The sequence below is a fragment of the Dipteris shenzhenensis genome, chromosome 15, assembly GCF_047967505.1.
Source record: "Dipteris shenzhenensis isolate YYH24624 ecotype China chromosome 15, Dip_SZ_1.0, whole genome shotgun sequence".
In the NCBI taxonomy this organism is placed as follows: domain Eukaryota; kingdom Viridiplantae; phylum Streptophyta; class Polypodiopsida; order Gleicheniales; family Dipteridaceae; genus Dipteris; species Dipteris shenzhenensis.
The window spans coordinates 41,471,355-41,495,291 of NC_141610.1; positions in this window are offsets into that span (position 1 = coordinate 41,471,355).

Here is a 23,937-nt window from a genome sequence, read left to right on the forward strand (position 1 = left end):
AATATGCTCCTCATGCATATATACAAACACAACATCATACATGCATCATAACTCTTCTGATGCTTCTATTGGAGACTGTGGCAACTCTTTTGATGCTTCCAATGGAGGCTGTGGTGCTCTAGATGTACACTCAGTCTCTACTTCTTCTGTAGTATGTAGTGCTTTCGGAGTAGACTCCGTATCCTCTTCCTTAAATGCAAGCGGAGGCTGTGGCAACGCTTTTGGAAGTCTAGCGAGTCTTTGTACTGTCCTGTTTCTCTAATAGTAGATACCAACTTCTCAATCGACCTGCTCATCATGACATATTAAAAAAACTTAGTGTGTCTATTACATAAGGTACATAATATAGAAGTAACAACAGATTAATAGAATACTTACATTTGCACTAAGCCATGAAAGCCTGCAATCGAGTTGACAAACCAACAATAGTTGTCTTCAAGGTCCCAAACCACTAGACTCCAATGTTCCCTACACGAATAATTAAGAACCATTATTATTTAACACAATGTTGCTAGTATAAGATGAAAATAAAGGTTGCCATGATACTTACATCTCGTGATATGCCATAAATAGGACTCGCATGCCATGTAAATGTAAAGGCTGTAACCATTTACAAACATTGGCTATTGTCTTTTTGCTATCGCTAAGTATAGGAGAAAGGAGGAAATCCAACATATACACACGGTTTTGTACGGCTCTACAAAATTGTGAGATAACTATACTACACCAACAAATAAATGAATATTAGCTTATTAGATTTAATCAAAATATTGAATTATCAAGCAGAGAAAAAGTTTGTATCAAACCTGAGAATGGCCATCATAACGTTGTTATTGACCTCATTTGAAGCTCTAGAGAGGATTAAAATCTCCTCTCCCCCAAATTCAAGATACTGAGGTCTATGTTGAATCATAACCCTAACATTAAAAGAGCTTCCCAATTCTTCCAATGAAGCCATGTTTGTAGAGTTGATGTCTTCTATCCCCTTTGACTCTTTGATGGCATTCATTTTGCACTCCTCTGAGCCATTATCTATTTGCCTTGTGAGAGGGTCCATAATGTCGCCCTTAATGATTGCTCGAATGTTATAAATGCATAGAGATGCAAATCCGTATATGTTGACAGTGTGGTGTCATTTTGTATCTCAAAATTTTGACCAAGTACCAAAAAGAAATTGTAGCCCACCCTCCATCCACAATTATAGATGTGGCTATCCTCTTGATGTGATACCTGACATGTTATATACTCTATTTGTTGTGCCAAGTCACATTGCCGCATTAGTGTGTCGATAGCACCTACTAACTTTCGAGCCAATCTGCACATCAAAACATATAACAATAGTGAATATGTATCAATCTACATGTCAAGAAGTGACAACAAGTGTAGTCTATACTTACTCTAACACAGTGCCATGGACGGATGTCATTGAGTTGGTAAAGAAGCACTTCTTAGCAAAGATGTCCACGACTACCAAACTCCAATGTGAGTTGCATTATCAATAAAGAATAATTACTGTGTTTGAGACAATTCTAGCAATGCAATAGAAAAAATAAGTAGGGTTTGATGCTTACTTCTCATAATATGCTGTAAAGATAACTCGTGCCTCATTCATAGGAACGTGCTTCAACCACTTGCAAACATCCTCTATGGTTTCTTCTTTGTTGCTAAGCACTTCCGAAATAAGAGGATCCAGCATATATGAAACGCTTTGTATATTTTGAGGAAAATTTGCTATAACATTACTATATTTAAAAAAAAAGTATTAGCTTCTTGGGTTTAATCAAAATAAGCAAAGTATAAAGCCAAGGAAAAGGCTGCATCAAACCTGAGGATGGTTGTAATGACTTTGAAATTTTAAAACCTCTTTCTTAGGATTCAAGAGGATTAAAATCTCTTCTTCACCAAATTCAAAAAAATGAGGTTGTTGTCGAATTAACAACATAGCGGTGAATGAACTTCCAATCTGCTGTAATAGAGTCATATTTTCATGACTCATCTTATTGAGAGAGTAGTCTACATCATATTCTTCTTCACTTGCTATGTCTTCTACATCCTCCTTCTTCTATAAAAATATAAAAAAGTTATGAGATGTACACATCCTAAATAAAGGCTTAAACAAGCATAGAAATATAAATATAAGATTTCATACATGCTGCAATGTAGTCATATTTTTAGGTTGTTCCCCAACATTAATAATGGTTTTTTCATTAGACTACATAGAAGTATACAGATAAGGTTTCATACATGCTTTCATTAGAGTGAGTCTCTCCTCCTCTTGGAGCAAAAATTTAAAAAGTAAGGTTTCATACATGCTTTCATTAGAGTGAGTCTCTCCTCCTCTTCGAGGAAAATTTTAAAAAGTTATGAGATTTACACATCCCAAATAAAAATAAAGGTTTAAATAATCATAGAAGTATAAAGATAGCATGCTTTCATTAGACTCGGTCTCTTCTCCTCTTGGAGGAAAATATAAAAAAGCTATGAGATTTACACATCCCAATTAAAGGCTCGAACAAGCATACAAGTATAAAGATAAGGTTTTATACATGCTGCAATGTAGTCATATTTTCACATTGTTTCCCAATGGTAGCAATTAGACGCTGAATACTCTCAGCCCAAAATGCTAGTAGATCGGCTTCTGTATATGATTCCATTTTGACTGGTAACTCCAAATCAAAAATCTCTCGAAGAAACAACATGCAGTTGTAGGCAACTCTCCACCCACAGTTGTGCCCATCTTTTTGCTCCACTGGTAGACGTCATTTGAATTCTACTTGGTCTTGTTGCTCCGTGGTTGTTCTGACAGCAGATACTAGCCGATATGCAGCACTGTCCTAATTACCTTTGGGAGTTGGCATGATAGCCTTCCATTGAATTCACAAACCACAAACGGTCGACTTCAAGGTCCCAAGTGATCAAACTCCAATGTGAGCTACACGACCAGAATAAAAATGATTATTGTTTTACACAAACTTGCCAAAGAAATAGTAAAAATAAGGTTGGAGCTGATACTTACTCCTCATGATAAGGCATAAAGATGACTCGCACCCCATCTGAATTCAAAGGGCTTAACCAAGTACAAACATCTTCTATAGTATTTTGAGGAGAGCTAAGAATAGAAGAAAGGAGAGCATCGAGCATGTAGACACGATTTTGCACTGCACTAGGAAGCTGAGAAATAACTACACTACACCAAGAAATAAACAAACATTAGCTCATAGAATTGATTTGCATTCTGGACTAGGAAACTGAGATATAACTACACTGTAAACAAATAAACAAATGTCAGCTCATTGAAGTAGCAACAAATAAACAAACATTACCTGAGAATGGCCAGGATAACATTGTCATTAACCTCTTTTAAAGGATTGGAGAGGATTGAAACCTCCTCTCTACCAAAGCTCAAATACTGAGGTTCTCGTTTCAAAACGATCCTAACTTCAAATGAGCTTTCCATTTTATCCAATGCAGCTAAATTTGTAGAATGGGTCTCTGTCATATCTTGTATTCTATGTTTGCGGTCATTCTGCTTTTCCATGGTGTCTTTAAAGCTCTTGTGCTCATGGGATTCTTCAATCAAATTTAGAGGTGGTTGCATTGCTGAAGTAGAAGGGAGTGCCTCCATATTGACTTCATCCATTTCTTCTCCCTCTATTGCCTGTAAAAAAATATGAGAGCTTAGATTCATTATCTTTAAATTTAAATCTTATTTAAAAAATTATATTTAGTTGAGAAATAGAGAGTTCATACCGCTAAATATTATCGTAGTGGCCTTTTTACATAACCCTGCGAGCCATAATTATCAAAGAAGGCATCATCATCTTTCTCTTCATCCACCAACCTCTCTCTGAACGGGTCATGTAAGTCCATCTTTTCATCGTCATCAACTGGGACATTATGATCTTCAAGGTCATCATCCATGTCATCAGTCTCCTTGTGCTCTACCTCTTTTTCATAGCCTGTGGTTAGATCTGCCTGAAGCTGAAAATAAGCCATGAAATGCTTGTTTTCAATAATATTTGTGGAGTTGCCTTTTCTGAGGAGATCCTCAAATAAATATCCCATCCTGCATAAGGTGACCTCCCAACCTACCGGTAGCAAATTCTCCATCATGGTAAGCAAGAGACTCCCACTTTTTGCAAGACTTCCATAGTTGTTTTTTTGATAATGTATGGACCTAGGAATATCTTGCTCTTCTGGCATCAATCTCAAATTATTTGAATTCCCTCTTATGTTCTTTTGTAAGGAGTGATCAGGGTTGGGACTCCGCATACACAAGAAGAATGATTCAAGAGATTGAATCGCTATGCCACATTCTCTCTTGCCTCTCTTTGCTGCATAAACACCACTATAGATCTTCAAATCTGATGAATATGCTCGCTCTAGAGTAACCTACATGGCTTCTTTGTCTTTTTTATCAACAAAAATGACAATGTTGCAAATTTCCACTTTGCTAATGGTGGCATATACTATTCTATCAATGAAGTTATGGATATCATCGCTAGAAACTTCATTGATGAAGAATAGTTGTGGCTTGTCCCATGCTGACTCATTCTTGATGAAGTCATCTTCTGAAACTGCCTTGAAGTTCACAAGCTTTCCAGACTCTGTCATAACCTCTACATTGAATTGAAAGCTTTGGTGCATATCTATTGGCGTCCTTATCTCACTGATTAATCTTTCCATATATGCAACCACCTGTTGTGGGATTTCTTTTCTCATGTAAGAGGTTACTATTTCTGACCCATCTTCATCCTTTTTAATCCGCCTGTTTGCCCATAGCTTTACCTTGGGTGTTGACAAAGAAGCTATATGCTTGACCACATTATAGTCAATGTTACAATGACTAAGTGGAATTTGTTTCTCTGACAGCAAATACTTAATGGCACTATGCACTGCATCACGCCTCACCTGTACATTGATGCATTCTTCCATGCAGTGCTCTTTGTCTTTCTTTCCAAAAAAACATTCTTTCTTTAAAAGTTTTTGTGCTGCCATGGATGCATACTTTCAGGTAAGTACTTTATAGGCCTCCACATCCTTACTGTCAACTCCTTCTTATCCATTATCTTTGACTTTCTAGAGATAAACAAAGGAGCTTCATAGGTCAACTGTCCACGCTCACAAGCAATGCACGTTTCAAGCATCTCATTGAACACTTCAACAGGATGAAATATGATAGAAGTGTAGTCGGCATATCTGTCCCTCACCACCTTGAGGCTTGTCATATTTTCTTCTCGCTCTTGAGTTCCCCTAGGCACAACTACACTCAAAGAAGTATAGAAGTTTGTGAGTGTGTCGGTGTCTGCTTTTGTGACCTTTCACTTCAAATCAAGATTTAGAGAACCAAATGTTGTCTATATAACCCTTGCCTTCTATAAGACCTTGATGTTGAGGATATCTTACGCTTTCCATGGACATAATGATTAAGTCTTTTGGACTCAATCAAATACTTGATCTCATGCTTGAATATACAGATTGTTGCAGGATAATAATGGAATGAACTTATCTTTGCAAATTGTTCTGAAGTGAGTCTTTTAACCTCCTTTGCTTCTTTTGTGATCTAATTACAAGCATAAGCCCAATGTTGACCATCAATGGGCTGGAATCTGCAATGAAGGAGGAATTCCTTCTTTGCTTCCTTTAGCATATTCTCACCTTGTGCCTCTTTGCCTTGTTCATGTCGAATATTTTTAAGAGTGTCTTTAAAGAATCGACTGAAGGTTTCCTTGAAATGTGTAGGCCCTGTAACTGTTATTTGATCCAGAAAGCTATTTTTGATTGGACAAAACATTATTGGGTGTAGGACGACGTTGCTTGCCACAGGTTTCTTTCCATCTCTCAAAGCCTCGTATATTTGCAGTGCATAGGATATATCAAGGCTTTGGCTATTAGTAAAGACAGCTGCAGCTTCCACATCTTTGGCATTCACAAACCACGTCCTTTGACCCCAGATATATCCCACATCATCATCTGTTACTGCTTCATTAAGACGCAGATTAAGATTTTTGATTGATGTGAGTTCATCCTGATCATCTTTAGCCTCGGGTTCTGAGTCTTCTTCATCTTTCTCTTCTTTTAACCATTTTTCATCCACATGATCTTTCTCTATAGTGGGACGATGCCTTTTTTTACTGCTTGGAACCGTGGCTCTTGCAGTACTAGCCTTTTGCATTTCATGTCGTGGTTTGCTAGCAAGAGCTTCTAGCATAACTGCAGTGGATTGACCTTAATCTTCTTCAATTTTTTTTAATTCCCGTGCACTCAAGGCTTGTGTTTCATCATCCTTAGTGACATCCACCATTTCTTGCTCTAGAAGTTTGTGCTCATGTTCTGACAGTGTGCATGTTCTTCTTGCCCCTGCATCGAAGTCTGAGCTTGATCTCCTTCATGTGAAGATCCTTGAATATGAGGAGCATATTGTGCATCCTGAAAGTACTCAAACATTATCTTTGCATGCATCGTTTTTGCCACCACACTAGGAAATTGCTCCCAAGTATATGTAAGAGCCTCCAATGCACTTTACAGCTCTAGAAACTTTGATGGTTGAGGAGGAGGCATCACAAAGGTCTTTGAGTCTCTCCTTGACACAACAAAATGAAGACCTCCAACTTCAGGATCTAAACTCTTTGTGAAAATATCCATTAAAGTCTCTTTTGGCTCTATCATTATGCCTACTACAAGGCTTGAAGTCATATCTTTTTTTAAGAAAGTAGCATCCCATGGATCTTCAACATCATTGAACTCCCTTTTTAACATAAGTAGAAAGAGTCTCTTTTCCTTTTGATGAAGAAGCCAAGCTCTTCTGCCCATGTGATATCAAGTCCACCTACCAAAGCCATTGGGGCTATATTCCTTTCCTTTCAAATTCAAAGTGACATCAGAGACCCATGCTCTAATCTCAGAGTCATTTAGGATAGCCCCCACATTAGTTGATTGCTCCATAATCCTACAAGAAAAGATAATGAAGAATTTGGATACATACAAGTAAAGTACAATATACAAGGCTTGATACAATAAATGTGGGAAATAGCCAAAAGGCTTTACAAGGCTTCATATGGCAATAAATGTGACCAATAGCGGAGAGGGCTTTACAAAGTATTTTATAGCAATAAATGTGGGAAATAGCCTAAAAGGCTTTACAAGGCTTACATATTTGTACAAATGTAAAAAAATTAGCCAATAAAGCTTTACAATGAAATAAAATATCCTCTAGTGATAAAGCTTCAATCTTCGTGAAGACATGTAATCTGTCCATCCATTGATTTGCCCTCTAATGATAAAGCTTCAATCTTCGTGATGACATGTAATCTGTCCATCCATTGATATCTGTGCACTGATACCCAATTGATGCAATCTACCCACTAAAAACTGTTCCACTGATATCCACTTATGCAACCCACTGATACTCGTTAAATAGTGAATGGTCAGGATGGTCGGGTTTATTACAAGGCGCTTCATATGGCAATAAATGTAAAAAATAGCCTAGAAGGCTTTACAAGGTTTTTTATGACAATAAATGAGCTTAAATATTTATACAAATGCAATAAAAATAACCAATAATCATCAAGCTCCAATATGCCCCATGACATGTAATCTGTCCACTGATATATGTAATCTGTCCACTGATATCTACTATCTGCTCATGCAATCTGCCCACTGATAAACTTCTTGGTAAATGGTAAAAGGTCTTATTTAATAGCATGTTATGAGTGTTAAACCACATGTGAGTGAAGGGACTGACAATGATTAGGAACTAGTTAGAAAAATTTGAGCATGGCTTCGATTGGCAACTTGGAGAATTGTCTCTCCTCTAAGGTAATCTTATCTATGCTAAACCAACTGTCGAAGCGAAGAAAAGCAATAAATAATTTCTTTTTTTGTGTTCATTTTAATGTGCTGGGGTTTAAGAGGCTTAAATATGGAAAAGAAGGGGTTTTGAAGTAGAGGCTAAACCTGCATGTGAGAGAAATGAAGAACAAGTATCTAAAGAAAAGTTAACATTTTTCAATTTAAAAGATGAATATATATATAAATATTATCTCACCTTCAAAACAAACCATAAATTCACTCTTTTATAATTTTTTAAAAGTATAATATAAAACATGTAAATATATAAAACTCTCTCTTTCGTTTGAACTCTCTCTCTCTCTCTCTCTCTCTCTCTCTCGACTCCTAATTCTCTCTGTAGCCATAGTCAAGACAACTCATTCTCTCTCTTAATCTCTCTCTCTCTCTCTGACAACTCTTATGTGTTTCCCTCTCTGTCCTCATCCCACTCATTCTCTCTCTTAGTTTATCTCAAGTCTCTCTTTCTCTCCCTCTCATGGCGGCTAGGATTTATCATTCTCTCGCTTCATCTCTCTCTCTCTCCCTAGGATTTGTAATTATTTCTCTCTCTCTCTCTCTCCACCTCTCTCCTCTCTCTCTAGAGATTTATTATTCTCTCTCTCTCTCTCTCTCTCTCTCTCTCTCTCTCTCTCTCTCTCTGTCTCTCTCTCTCCTCTTCTCTCTCTCTCCCTCTCTCTCTCTCTCTCTCTCTCTCTCTCTCTCTCTCTCTCTCTCTCAGCCTCTCTACCTCCCTACCTCTATCCTCTTGGCCGCTAGGATTTGTCATTCTTTCCCTCTCCATGTCTCTCTCTCTCTCTCTGAATTCTCTCTCTTAATCTCTCCCAGCCTTCCTCCCTCCCTCCCTCCCTGCCTCTCTCCCTTTCTCTCTCTCCTCTGTCTCTCTTCTCACTCTTAATCTCTCTTTCTCTCCCTCCCCTCTTCTCTCTCATTTCTCATTCTCTCTCTCTCTCTCTCTCCCTCCCTCCCTCCCTCCCTTGGCGGCCACAGCCGCGAGAAGTCTCATTCTCTCTCTCTCTCTACCTCCCTCTCTTGGCGGCCACGGCCACTAGAAGTTTCATTCTCTCTCCCTCTCTCTTTATCTCTCTCTCCCTAAGTCTCCCTCCTCTCTTCTCTCTCATCTCTCTCTCTCTCTCTCTCTCTCTCTCTCTCTCTCCCTCCGTCCCTCCCTACTCTCTCCCTCCCTCTACCGGCCACGGCTGCCAGAAGTTTCATTCCCTCTCTCTCCCTCTCTCTCTTTCTCTCTCTCTCCCTCTCTCCCTCTCTCTCTTTCTCTCTCCCTAAGTCTCCCTCCTCTCTTCTCTCTCCCTCTCTCCCTCTCCCTCCCTACTCTCTCCCTCTCTCTAGTAGCCATGGCCGCCAGGAGACTCTCTTCTCTCTCTTAATCACTCTCTCCCTCTCTCAGCTCTCTCTTTCTTTCCCTCCCTACTCTTCTCTCTCATTTAAGGAGCCCCTCTTCTCTCTCTGAATCTCTTGTCTCTCTCCCTCTCTCTCTTTCTCTCCCTCCCTACTCTTCTCCCTACTCTTCTCTCTTAATTTCTCTCTTTCCCTCTCTCCTCTCTGCCACATTTCATTCTCTTAAACTTCTCTCTCTCTCCCTCTCTCTCCCTCTCTCTCTGTCTCTCTCTCTCCCTCTCTCTCCCTACTCTCTCTCTCCCTCTAGCAACCACGGCCGCCAGGAGACCCTCTTCTCTCTCTTAATCTCTCTCTCCCTCTCTCCTCTCTCTCTTTCTTTCCCTCCCTACTCTTCTCTCTCATTTAAGGAGCCCCTCTTCTCTCTCTGAATCTCTCTCTCTCTCTCCCTCTCTCCTCTCTCTCTTTCTCTCCCTCCCTACTCCTCTCTCATTTCTCATTCTCTCTCTCCCTTTGGCGGCCACGGCCGCCAAGAGCCCCTCTTCTCTCTCTTAATTTCTCTCTTTCCCTCTCTCCTCTCTCTTTCTCTCCTCCCTATTCTCTCTCATTTCTCAAATTTACAAACTCAAATTTAAATAAGAAACTAATTAAAATAGAACTCAAAAACTCAAATAAGAAACTAATTTAAAAAGAATTGTAATGCCTACTAAAAAACCCCCCTCCTCTAGCTGCCACGGCCGCCAAGAGTTTTCATTCTCTCTCTCTCTCCCTCCGCCCCTCTTCTCTCTCTTAATCTCTCTCTCTCTTTTTCTCTTTCTCTCTCTCTCTCTCACTCTCTCTCTCTCTCTCACTCTCACTCTCTTTCTCTCTCTCTCTCTCTCTCTCTCTCTCTCTCTCTCTCTCTCTCTCTCCTACTTTCTCTCCCTCCTTTCTTTTCTCTCTTAATCTCTTGCTATCTCTCTCACACACTCTCTCTCTCTCTCCTCTCTCTCTCTCTAGCTCTCTCTTTCTCTCTATCTCTCTTTTCAAATTTAGAACACAAATTTCAATAAGATATTAATTGAAATAGAACTCAAAAGCTTTAACAAGAAACTAATTGAAAAAGAATTGTAAGTAAAGAAAAAGAAGTACAAGACGAATTTTAAGAAATAGAACTCAAAAACTTTAACAAGAAACTAATTGAAAAAGAATTATAAGTAAAGAAAAAGAATTACAAGATGAATTTTAGAATTGCGAGTAAAGAAAAAGAATCACAAGTACCTAGAAAAAGTGAAAAAAGTAAGGCTCCGCTTATCCTTTCTCTTCCGCTCTTGGTTGCTTCAATGAAATGAGGAGAGAATGAGAATGAATGAATGGAAAGAAGAGTATATATAAGAAAAACTAGCCCACTCCTCCCACTCACGCATAAATTTGAATTTTTAAAAAAGAGAGGGAAATTTGAATTCATTCCTCTAGATAAATTTGAATTCAAATTTGTGTTCAACATTCTTGTTGATACTTTCTTCTCGTACATTCCTTTTGAATTCAAATTTGTGTTCAACATTCTTCTTGATACTTTCTTCTCGTAAGTCCCTCTTCATTCTTCTCATAAGTCAAATCTTATTTGTCGCTCTTGCTAGTGACAGTTCTACTCTTAGTTGTAAGAATTCGACCTCTCTCCCTCTACTCCTCTCCTCTTCTCTATGTAGTGGGCTCTCTCTCTCTCTAATAGAGCTCCCTCTCTATGCGATGGAGCTCCCTCTCTAGTTGCATATCTCTCTCTCTCTAGTCCCATACCTTCCCAACCTTCCTCTAGTCGCGTACCTTCCTCTCTCCCTCAAGTCTTCCTATCTCTCCTCTCTCTCTAGTCGCTTACCTTTCCCTGTCCCTAAAGTCTTCTAATCTCTCTTCTCTCTCTACTAATGTTTCCCTCTCCATCACGTCTTCTCACCTTTCTCCCTCCCTCACTCCTCTCCCTCCATTACTCCTCTAACTCTCCTCTCATCCCTGGGGGCCGCAACCCCCAGGAGTCCTCTCTCTCTACCTTCCTTCTCTCTCTCTCCTCCCCTCCCCCCTCTCTCTCTCTCTCTCTCCCCCTCCCCTCCCTCCCCTTACTCCTCTCTCTCTCTCCCCTCCCTTTTCCTTACTCCTCTCACCCTGGGGCCGCGGCTGCCAAGACCCCCTCTCTCTCTCTCTCCCTCTCCTCCCTCTCCTCACTCCTCTCACCCCCTCTCTCTCTCTCTCCCTCCCCTCCCTCTCACCCTGGCGGCCACGGCCGCCAAAACCCCCCCCTCTCTCTCTCTCTCCCTCCCCTCCCTCTCACCTCCCCTCCCTCTCACCCGGGGGTTGTGAACCCCCCCCTCTCTCTCTCTCCCTCCCCTCCCTCTCACCTCCCCTCCCTCTCACCCGGCAACCACAGCCGCCAGGACCCCCCCCTCTCTCTCTCTCTCTCCCTCCCCTCCCTCCTCTCCCCTCTGTCTCCCTCCCCTCCCTCTCACCCTGGCGGCCGCGGTCGCCAGGACCCCCCTCTCTCTCTCTCTCGCTCTCTCTCTCCGTCCCCTCCCTCCTCTCTCTCTCACCCTGGCGGCCGCAGCCACCAGGACCCCCCCTTTCCCTCCCTCCCCTCCCTCTCCTCCCTCCTCTCTCTCTCACCCTGGCGGTCGTGGCCGCCAGGACCCCCCCTCTCTCTCTCTCTCGCTCTCTCTCTCCCTCCCCTCCCTCCTCTCTCTCTCCCTCCTCTCTGTCTCCCTCCTCTCTCTCTCACCCTGGCAGCTGCGGCTGCCAGGACCCCCCCTCTCCCTCCCTCCCGTCCCTCCCGTCCCTCCTCTCTCTCTTGCCCTGGCGGCCTTGGCTGCCAGGACCCCCCCTCTCGCCTCACCCTGGCAGCCGTGGCTGCCAGGATGCCCCCCCTTCCTGCCTCTTGCCTCCCCCCCTCTCGCCTCTCACCTCCCCCTCTCTCCCGCTCGCCTCCCCTTGGCAGCTACGGCTGCCAGGATGCCCCCCCTCCTGCCTCTCACCTCCCCCCCCTCCTGCCTCTCGCCTCCCCCTCTCTCCCGCTTGCCTCCCCCTGGTGGTTGCGGTTGCCAGGATGCCCCCTACTGCCTCTCGCCTCTCCCCCCCTCCCGCCTCTCGCCTCCCCCCCTCCCACTCGCCTCCTCTTGGCACCCTCTCGTCTCTCCCCCCCTCCTGCCTCTCGCCTCCTCCCCCTCCCGCTCGCCTCCCCTTGGTGCTCGCCTCTCGCTTGCCCCTCCCCCCCTCTCGCCTCTTGCCTCCCCCCCTCTCCTGCTCACCTCCCTGTGGCAGCCGCGGCCGCCAGGATGCCCCCCCTCCTGTCCCCCCCTCTCCCACTCGCCTCCCCCTGGTGGCCACGGCCGCCAGGATGCCCCCCTTCCTGCCTCTCACCTCCCCCCCCTCCCGCCTCTCGTCTCCCCCCCTCTCCCACTCGCCTCTCCCCCCCTCTCGCCTCTCGTCCCCCCCCGCTCGCCTCCCCCTGGCGCCATCTCGCCTCTCCCCCCCTCCCACTCACCTCCACCTGGCACCCGCCTCTCGCCTCCCCCTCCCCTCTTGCCTCTTGCCTCCCCCCCTCCCGCCCGCTTCCCCCTGGCGGCCGCAGTTGCCAGTATCCCCTCCCGCCTCTCGCCTCCCCCTACCCCGTTGCCCCCGCTCCCCCTACCCCGTTGCCCCCTGCTCCCTCCCCTCCCTCCTCTCTCTCTCCCTCCCCTCCCTCCCCTCCCTCTCGCCTCCCCCTGGCGGCCGCCGTGGCCGCCAAGACCCCCCCTCCTGCCTCTCGCCTCCCCTACGCCCCTGCTCCTCCCTCTCTCTTCCTCCCTCCTCCTACCTCCCTCCCTCTCTCCCCCTACCTCCGCTCCTCCCTCCCTCTCCCTCCCTCCCTCCCTCCCTCCCTCCCCTCTTCCATTGCGCCTCCCTCACTCCTTGGCTCCTCCCTCCCTCCTTTCCTCCCTCTCATCCCCCTCCACTTCCCTCTTCCTCCTGGAGGCCGCGGCCTCCAAGGCTTCTCTCCTTCTCTCTAAACTTTCTCTCTCTCTCTTTCTTTCTTTCTCTCTCTTCAAATTTTTAAAAAAAAATCTAGATAAAGAATTAATCAAAAAAATTTACAAGTACCTAGAAAAAGTTTGTAAGTTCGCTCTTTCTTGCTTTCTTGCTCTTCCTTCCTTGCTTTCTTGCTCGTCCTTGCTTTCTTGCTTTCTTGCTTCAATGAATGAAATGAGGGGAGAATGAATGAAGAAGGAAGACTATATATAAGAAAAATTAGGTTTTCCTCCTCCTCTCCTATTGGCTTTCCATTTCTCCTCTCTCTCGTATTGGCTTTTCATTTCTCCCCTCTCCCATTGGCTCCCATTACTCCCCCTCTCCCATTGGACCCCCATCCCTCATTCCAATCTTCCATTGGCCCTCCCCCCATCCATTTCTTCTTCCTCCCCCATTGCCACCACTCCCATCCCACATTTCCACCACGTCCCATACTCCTCCCATTTCCCAAAATCCCATATTTCCCCATCTCACCCTCCTCTTTTTCATCCCCTATTAACTCCCCTCACTCATTTCACTCCCTTATTATCCTACTCCCCTATTACCTCCCCTCTCCCATTCCATTCTTCCCTCCCCACTCTCACTTCCACTTCCCATTACTCACTTGCCATTTGAAAACTATTAATATATTATTATACTATTTTTTATACTTATTATCATACACCCTTATTACTTCCCCTCTCCCATTCCACTCCTCCCTCCTCACTCCCACTTCCACTTCCCATTACTCACTTGCTATACACATTTGCAAACTATTGATATATTATTATATGATTTTTTATACTATTTGCAAACTTACATGTGGGCAAAATCACAGGTGTCAAAACGATCCTATTGTGGTCATACAACAACTATGCTTTTAATCAAGGGCGTATTTATCCTCATCAACAAGCTTATTTCAGCTTTTATTTTGACACAATACTCAAGGTATGAAGTGCATAATTTGTGCACTAGGTGTTAACTTTGTTGTATCAAAATTGTTTGCCACACACACACGCATATACACATACCGAGAATTTTCTAATATTATCGCATCTACATTTCTCTGATGGGCACAAAACTTTGTACACGCCTCAACCTAGGTTGTATTGACTTGCATACAAAGTGGTGCACCCATCCCATAAGTACTTGTTTGGATAACACACCTGCAAACGTATTTTATGACGATTGTGCATAACACTAGGAACAAAATGGTGTATAATGTGCGATCGACTATGCAAAGCATATCCAATGGACACAAGACTTTGCACGTTCCTCAACCTAGGCAGTATTGACTTGTGTGCAAAGTGGCATCCCCATCCGATAAGTACTTGTTTGAAAAATACACCTAGGATCGTGTTTTTTGACGGTTCTACATGACACCAAGGCAAAAACGGTATTTAATACTCAATCTACCATGTAAAGCATATCCGATGGGCACAATACTTTGCACGTGCCTCAAAAGTGGTGGTATGGTGTTCCATGCAAAGTGGAATGCCCATTAATAAGTACTTGGTATGATAATACACCTAAGAGCGTGTTCTTTGACGGATGTGCATAACACTAGGGGGAAAACGGTGTATAATGTGTGATTCCCCATGCAAAGCATAACCGATAGACACAATACTGTGCATGCACATCAACCTAGTTGAAATTGACTTTCTTGCAAAGTGGCTCCCCCATCTGACAAGTACTTTTTAGAATATCACACCTAGGATGTTTTTTATTGGTTGTTGTCCATGACACTAAGGCAAAAACGCTTTATGCTTCATCGGCAATGCAACCCATATTCGATCGTCACAATACTTTGCACACATCTCAACCTAGGTATTATTGACTTACATGCAAAGTGGCGTGCCCATCCCATAAGTACTTAGTCAAATAACACATCTAGGACCGCGTTTTTTGATGGTTGTGCATGACACTAAGGCCAAAATAGTGTTTAATGCTTGTTCAACAATGCAAAGCATATCCGATGGGCACAATACTTTGCATGAGTCTCAAAAATTGTGGTATTGCATTGCATGCAAAGTGGTACACCCATCTGATAAGCAGTTGGTCAGATAACACACTGTGACGCCAAAAATTGATATTTTTAACTTGGCATTGATATTGTTTTTCTCTATGTTTGATAAGGGTTTGAGTATCAAGTGATAGCCTAGCGGCTCTCACTTATTTCTATTTTCTATGATATTGTATGGGATGGAGAGGATGAGTGGAATGGCTCATTGTAAATACCATAGGTATGAATTATAAATACCTTGGTATGGGGTGAGAGTTATTTGTGTATGGGATATTATGAGTTTTTTAGAAAATAGGAAGAGTGAGTCATATAAAGAGGTGGGCTCATGTCCATGTGTTCCAATAATATAAGAGAGGCCACATGCCAAGCATGTGGAAGGCATGTGGAGGAGTGTGAAGTCAAGAGGAATCCTTCTAGAACTCCTATGTGGAATAAGGAGGATGTGGACATGTGGAAAAGAGAGGGTCCCTATGGGCTCCATGTGAGGAGACTCTTGACTTTCTCAATATTTTAAGAGTCTTGAGCATCTTTTGATGGGACACATGGCAAGAGTAGCCAAAAAGGACATGGATGGTGACATACGTGCTTAGGTGATTGATGGGGAAAGGAATCTACAGGCAGCAATTGTAAATGGGTGAAGGAGGGTAACAAAATCTCTATAAAAGGAGCCCTCCTCTCCCTTGTTCATCAATCTCTTCCACCATTAGGCCTCATGTTGCTGTGGCTCTAGTCTCCCCAAGCCTCTTCCATGAGCCTTCTCTCCCTCTTGTAGATATTCTCTTATGTAGACTCTTGAGTCCTTCTCTCTCTAGTTTATTCTCTCTCTATGAGTAGTCTTGGAGCTTCCGCTCCCTCTTGTATGTATGAAACCTCTTCTTCTCCCTTGTGTTTGTAGTGTTGAAGTGGATTCTCACTCTATTTGTAATGAAGGTCGCTTCAGGTTCTCTCTCTCTTGAGTGTCTCTTCCCTTTTCTTTCTTTCAAAGCCTTAAAAGTTCTTTCTATTCGGCTGCTCACTGTGCACACATGGTCCCTCTGTTTCCCGAGTCACCATGCAAACTTCTTCCCCTCTTCTAGGCAAAATCTATGAGGGGTGGATCGTTGATGAAGGTGGAGTCTTGAGGGAGCATCCTGCTCAGGCGAAGTTAGCCTGGGTGGAGGATAGTTTTCATGACAGTTTGACCCCCTGTTAGTATTTTGCTCATAACTTTCTGCTCGTTAGTCTGATTTTAATGAAATTTATATCAGCGTGAAACTTTCTTTAAGGCGCATGTTTTTGTATGATCAGATCTTGAATCAAATATTGCTACAAAAAGTTATGAGTCTCTGTGTTTGACAGTCTATTTTCATGATAGTTTTTACCCCCGTCTAGTAAGCTGTCCATAACTTTTTGGCCGCTTCTCTGTTTCTTACGAAACATATATCAACGCGAAGCTCTCTTAAGGCGCATGTCTCTATATACTTAGATCTTGAATCAAATACTGCTGCAAAATGTTATGAGTCTCTGTGTTTGACAGCCTGTTTTCATGATAGTTTTTACCCCCTTCTAGAAAACTATCCATATCTCTTCAACCCTCTGTCTATTTTCAATGAAACTTATATCAACGTGAAGCCCAAGGCGCATCTCTTTGTGTGCTTAGAGTGTTTTGAGCTAAGTGTAAAGGTGTCTATGAAGGAGGTGCAATGTTTCCTCGGAATCTACCCATCCGACCTAATCAGCCCCTTCAAACTCCTCGATATATATCAGTTCATGTCATGTTGAGCTGCAAGATCTTCTTTCAACAACGTATCGCTCTTCTCTTTGGCGCAGACCGGCTTGCTAAGATTATGGCCTCTACTGATCCTTTCCTTCCCCCTATGCTTGATTACAACATCACTTGGGATGTTACCATCTTCATTCTCATATGAGGGAGGAAAGTATGGTGTGGTATCTTAGCATAAAAGATTCTTTCTAATGTCCCATTCTCAATGATAAATATCTTTGGCTATCAGTTTGAAAGCAGTAGGTAGTGAAGAGGTGCATGAAGTTTATTACCCCCAACTTCATGTCACATCTTTTGGTGGAGACGCTGGGTACGTTTGGTATTGGATACATCCCACCTTACTAAACGGTCTCGGGTGTACTTGATTGCATGTTATGCCTAGAAGAGGCATGTGTTTTGATGAGATAAGGAAGATGCCTAGAAGAACTCCGTTAGAAGAGATTGCAACCCGTTTAAGAGAACTTGAAGATTGTGAAGGTGATGCTCAAGCTATTCGCACAGTCACTATGATCATATCCTTTATGTTTGCACTGTTGAATATGTTTGTGAATCGACAATGCCGGCAGCAAGCACAATGGGGATTGTTCCATGCACTGGCAGATTGGTGTGAAGAAGAGTTGAGTCTTTGGGTAGTTCTCGACTATAACAGTGGAGTGGTGATTCTTAATGATTTCAACTTCTTTTGCTATGCAAATGATGAAGAGTACAATATCTTGAAGCTTTTATGTGCACTTCCTATTGTGAGGAGGGTGATTCTAGAATGCATGTATACACAATGTTTTCATGGTGCTAGTTGGTCACTTATTTTTGAAGATTTTGTTGAGGATCACATTGTGGAGGGTTTTCAACAAGTGGTTATGCATAATAAGTTGGTCTTGGTATACTAAGGCTCTATGGGATCTTGTTCGGATCTTGTTTGGGATATTATTTGGATCTTGGTGTTTCCTTTTTGTGTTTTATCATGGTGAAGATTCCAATGTTTTGAGGGACCCAAGGGAAAGACCTGGAGTCTTATCTTCGGGATTTTGTTCGAGGATGCCGGCTTTCTGGATGGTCCATGAAGGATCGGGCGGAGATTTTGCCTGATTTTTTTGAAGGTGTAGCCTTGAGTTGGCATGAGACCTTGCCAGACTCTACCAAGGAGGATTGGGACCAAGTGGTGGCAGCAATGAAGCAGAGATTTGGGGCAGTGGAGTCGCCAAATGCTTTGATGTTACAGTTGGACCGGTTCTGTCAAGGAGAGGGTGAGTTGCATTGGCAATCCGATATGAAACTTTATGGACGAAGTATGAAAGGGCAGCTTTGCGAGCTGTGGCATTGGCATCATCGGCCCCTCAAAGTCTCTCAGGGATGGAGCACTTAAAGATGAGCAAATTTGTTACGGCTTTGGAGCCTCATCTTCGCTCAAAAGTAATGAGTAAAGATCCAACAACATACATGGAGGCACTTCACATTGTGACCAAGAAAGAAGCTTCTCTAAAGATCGAATCCTCTTTTGTGTCTTCAACAACTTCAACTTCTAAGGTAGAGGTAATGGGCACTCCTCAAGTACCAAAGTCCTCTAAGTTAGATCATAATATCTCCCAATTGATGGCAGAGTTTGCTGATTTGAAATTGCATTTGGTTAATGCACGACAACCTAGAGCACCAAAGAGTGAAGATAGGCCTCAAGATAGGAGTGGGGTCACTTGCTATGAATGTAATGAAAAAGGTCACTATCGCCCTGAGTGTCCTAGATTGAGAAAGACAGAAGAAAAACAAGTATCCTTGTTAGAAGCTTCTTCAGGGGATGAGGAAAGAGAGGTAATGATGGCTAAATGGGGGCGTGGTAAACCAAAAGAAGAAGAAGAAAGCAAGGAAGAAGTAGATGAGGAACACCAAGAAGAGGAACACCGTAGTAAGAAAAAGAAGGCATCTAGAAGGAGAATTAGCCAGTCAGACTTTCCTTTAGGACAAGGAATTGGAAGCTATGACTTGTTGTCCGACCTTAAAGAAAAGGAAGCTCATATCACCTTTGGTCAATTACTTGCTTTATCTCCAAAACTACGGAAGGAATGGGGAAAACTAGCAAGCACAAGAGTGTCAAAGAAGAAAAAGAAGAAAAGTGCCTTTCCTGTTGTTCAAAAGGTAGATATAGATGTTGGTGATGATGTACCTGTGGTTGATGTGATCATTGATGGTCAAGTGATTTCTAATGTGTACGTTGATGGAGGTGCATCGATTAATGTCATGAGTGAGAAGACCATGATAGATGCTGATTTAAAATACTCTAGTACTACCTCTCCTTATTGCATCAAATTGGCTGACAACACTAGGGTTAAGACCTTGGGAGTTGTGAAGAATCTAGAAGTGGATGTATGTGGAATTTCTGTGCTGACTACTTTTCAGGTGATCCCTACCAAGCCAGATGCACGTGCCTATCCATTGATTTTGGGAAGGCCTTGGCTATGCAAGGTGAAGGTTGTTCAAAAGTGGGATACTGGAGAATTGATTTTGTAGGGAAATGATAAGAAGGTGCGCTACAACATCAGAAGCCACAAAAAGGAAGTTGTCAAGGAGGAGTCTTCAACATCAGAGAGTTCAAGCTCTGACTTAACCGATGAAGAAGAAGAGACAGGGTGTAGCTCCGAGGAGTCCAACTCAGAGGGTGAGGTGGAAGGAGTGGCCTTTGGTCTTTGTCTTGGTGCTAATCGGGATGAGTCAGGAAGGAACAAGGTGGTGGTGCAAGAAGATCCTGTAGAGACACTTCATGTGGAGGATGTGGAGCACACTAAACGACGCCAATGCAATGAAGAGCTTCTTGGTGATTCTCTATCAGGTAGTGAGAAGCTCCAGTACTTGGATATGCTAGATGATTTTCCATGTCTCTTTGCAACAAGCTATTCACAGGTTCGACCAGTCTCTCTTGTGGAGCACAAGATTGAGTTGAAGCCAGAAAGCAAGCCAGTTGTGCAACGCTTAAGGCGATTGGGGGTGATCCAAGCTGAGGCACTAAAGAAAGAGGTAACACAACTACTTGAGGCAGGATTCATCTTTCCTGTTGATGATTCAGAATGGATATCTCCTGTAGTTGTCACACCAAAGAAAGGAAATAAGTGGCGAGTCTGTGTGGACTTTCGTCCTTTGAATGCATGCACTAAGAGGGATCATTTTCCTTTTCCATTTCAAGATGAAATACTAGACCAAGTAGCAGGGCATGAGATGTATTCTATATGTGATGGGTATTCTGGGTACTTTCAAATTCGTATTCGGGAGGAAGATCAAAAGAAAACATCATTCATCACACCTTGGGGAGTTTTTGCTTACAGAGTGATGCCTTTTGGGTTGACCAATGCACCAGCTACATTTCAAAGGTTCATGAGTCAAGTCCTGGAGCCTTACTTGGGAAAGTTCATACGGGTGTTTTTGGATGATTTTTGCATTTATTCTCGGTGCATAGATCACATGGAGAAGTTAAAGATGGCCTTAGCTAGGATTGATGAAGCAAAATGGTGTCTAAATCCTAGCAAGTGTCATTTGGCTCAAACAAAAGTAGTCTTGTTGGGGCATATTGTGTCTCAAGAAGGCCTGCAAATGGATCCTGACAAGGTTCAAGCAATGATGGCATTGCCAAGTTCGCAGAATTCTAGGAAAGAGCAAGTATTATCAACGCTTTTGTGATGATTTCACACAGATAGTGCATCCCATGAACTTGTTGACAAGAAAAGGAGTTTCTTTCCAATGGGGTGTGGAGCAACAAGAGTCTTTCCAACAACTTAAGGAGGCCATGAGTAAGGGCCCAATATTGAAGCCCCATGATTGGTCTCAAGACTTTTATGTAAATCCAAGTTATCTTTGCATTCAGTTGGTGCTGTATTGCTACAAAAAGGAGAGGCAGGTAGAATGCAACCCATCTATTATGCCAGCCGACAGCTTACAGATGTGGAAACAAGGTATGAAGAAATGGAGCAGCAAGCTCTCTCTTTGGTGTTTTCCGTCAGAAAGTTTCGCTCCTATTTATTACCTCGACCATTTTTCTTCCTTACCTCTCAGTCTGTATTAGCATATCTAGTTCGCAAGCCTAATCGTAGGGGGAGATTTGCAAAATGGTTGTCAGAGCTTCAAGAGTTCTCTTTCTCTTTTGTCACTGAAAATACCACTAGGTCCACTATGGCAGATTTGCTCACAGGGCAGGAGGATCTAGGAGAAGAAAAGAAATGTAAGGAGAACATTAAAGATGAAAGGGATACACCACCAACAGCTTTTGTTTTGTATTTTGATGGGGCTTTTAGTCCTTCATGCCGACAAGGAGCCGGGGGGATAGTCTTGATGAATCCTGAAGGTCAAGAGGTATGGGCAAGAGGACAAGAGCTTCCAAGTATCACAACTAACAATGCAGCTGAGTATAATGCTTTGATTCTTGGTTTAGAGGGTTGTCTTCAAAGTCAAGTTAAAGAATTGGAAGTAAGAGGAGATTCTCAACATATTATAAAGCAAATGCAAGGGCATTACAAGACAAGAAGTCCTCATTTGAAGGAGCTTAATCAAAAGGCTATGGCACTATGTAGTCAGTTTGATTTTTGCAAGTTTGTTCATATAAACAAAAAAGAAAATCAAAGGGCAGATGAGTTAGCTACTCAAGCCATTGTAGTACCAGACCGAGGGGTGGTTTCTTTGGGTAGACACTGGATGGCCAAAACTACAAGATGTTTAGAAATATGTGGAAGAAGGCATGTTTCCTCGAGGATTAACTCCACAACAGAAGCACAGATTGGTTACTTTTGGCCATGCCTCCATAAAGATGTATATGAATGTCACGAATGGAACCTATCAGCTTGAGGATGTTGATGGCATGGTGATACCTAGACACACCAATGAGTATCACCTTAAATTCTTCTATGCTCGACCACCTTGAGGGCCAGCAGACCCTCTCTGTACTAGAGAGGATCTGCTAGGGGGGAAAGATGTGACACCAAAAATTGATATTTTTAACTTGGCATTGATATTGTTTTTCTCTATGTTTGATAAGGGTTTGAGTATCAAGTGATAGCCTAGTGGCTCTCACTTATTTCTATTTTCTATGATATTGTATGGGATGGAGAGGATGAGTGGAATGGCTCATTGTAAATACCATAGGTATGAATTATAAATACCTTGGTATGGGGTGAGAGTTATTTGTGTATGGGATATTATGGGGTTTTTAGAAAATAGGAAGAGTGAGTCATATAAAGAGGTGGGCTCATGTCCATGTGTTCCAATAATATAAGAGAGGCCACATGCCAAGCATGTGGAAGGCATGTGGAGGAGTGTGAAGTCAAGAGGAATCCTTCTCTAGAACTCCTATGTGGAATAAGGAGGATGTGGACATGTGGAAAAGAGAGGGTCCCTATGGGCTCCATGTGAGGAGACTCTTGACTTTCTCAATATTTTAAGAGTCTTGAGCATCTTTTGATAGGACACATGGCAAGAGTAGCCAAAAAGGACATGGATGGTGACATACGTGCTTAGGTGATTGATGGGGAAAGGAATCTACAGGTAGCAATTGTAAATGGGTGAAGGAGGGTAACAAAATCTCTATAAAAGGAGCCCTCCTCTCCCTTGTTCATCAATCTCTTCCACCATTAGGCCTCATGTTGCTGTGGCTCTAGTCTCCCCAAGCCTCTTCCATGAGCCTTCTCTCCCTCTTGTAAATATTCTCTTATGTAGACTCTTGAGTCCTTCTCTCTCTAGTTTATTCTCTCTCTATGAGTAGTCTTGGAGCTTCCGCTCCCTCTTGTATGTCCCTTGTGTTTGTAGTCTTGAAGTGGATTCTCACTCTATTTGTAATGAAGCTCACTTCAGGTTCTCTCTCTCTTGAGTGTCTCTTCCCTTTTCTTTCTTTCAAAGCCTTAAAAGTTCTTTCTATTCGGCTGCTCACTGTGCACACATGGTCCCTCTATTTCCCGAGTCACCATGCAAACTTCTTCCCCTCTTCTAGGCAAAATCTATGAGGGGTGGATCGTTGATGAAGGTGGAGTCTTAAGGGAGCATCCTGCTCAGACGAAATTAGCCTAGGTGGAGGGTAGTTTTCATGACAGTTTAACCCCCTATTAGTATTTTACTCATAACTTTCTGCTCGGTAGCCCGATTTTAATGAAATTTATAGCAACGTGAAGCTCTCTTCAAGACGCATGTTTTTCTATGATCATATCTTGAATCAGATATTGCTGCAAAAAGTTATGAGTCTCTGTGTTTGACAGTCTGTTTTCATGACAGTTTTTACCCCCGTCTAGTAAACTGTCCATAACTTTTTGGCCGCTTCTCTGTTTCTTACGAAACATATATCAGCGCAAAGATCTCTTTAAGGCACATGTCTTTATATACTTAGATCTTGAATCAGATACTGCTGCAAAGTGTTATGAGTCTCTGTGTTTGACAGTTTGTTTTCATGACAGTTTTTACCCCCTTCCAGTAAACTGTCCATATCTCTTCAACCCTCTGTCTATTTTCAATGAAACTTATATCAGCGCGAAGCCCATCTCAAGATGCATCTCTTTTTGTGCTTGAATCTTTGATATCATGTCTTTATTAAAAGTTATAGGCCTCTGTGTCTAATGACAGTTTGTAGAGTGTTTTGAGCTAAGTGTAAAGGTGTCTATGAAGGAGGTGCAATGTTTCCTCGAAATCTACCCATCCAACCTAATCAACCCCTTCAAACTCCTCGATATATATCAATTCATGTCATGTTGAGCCGTAAGATCTTCTTTCAACAATGTATCACTCTTCTCTTTGGCGCAGACCGGCTCGCTGAGATTATGGCCTTTGCTGATCCTTTCCTTCCCCCTATGCTTGATTACAACATCACTTGGGATGTTACCATCTTCATTCTCATATGAAGGAGGAAATTATGGTGTGGTATCTTGGCATAAAAGATTCTTTCTAATGTCCCATCCTCAATGATAAATATCTTTGGCTGTCAGTTTGA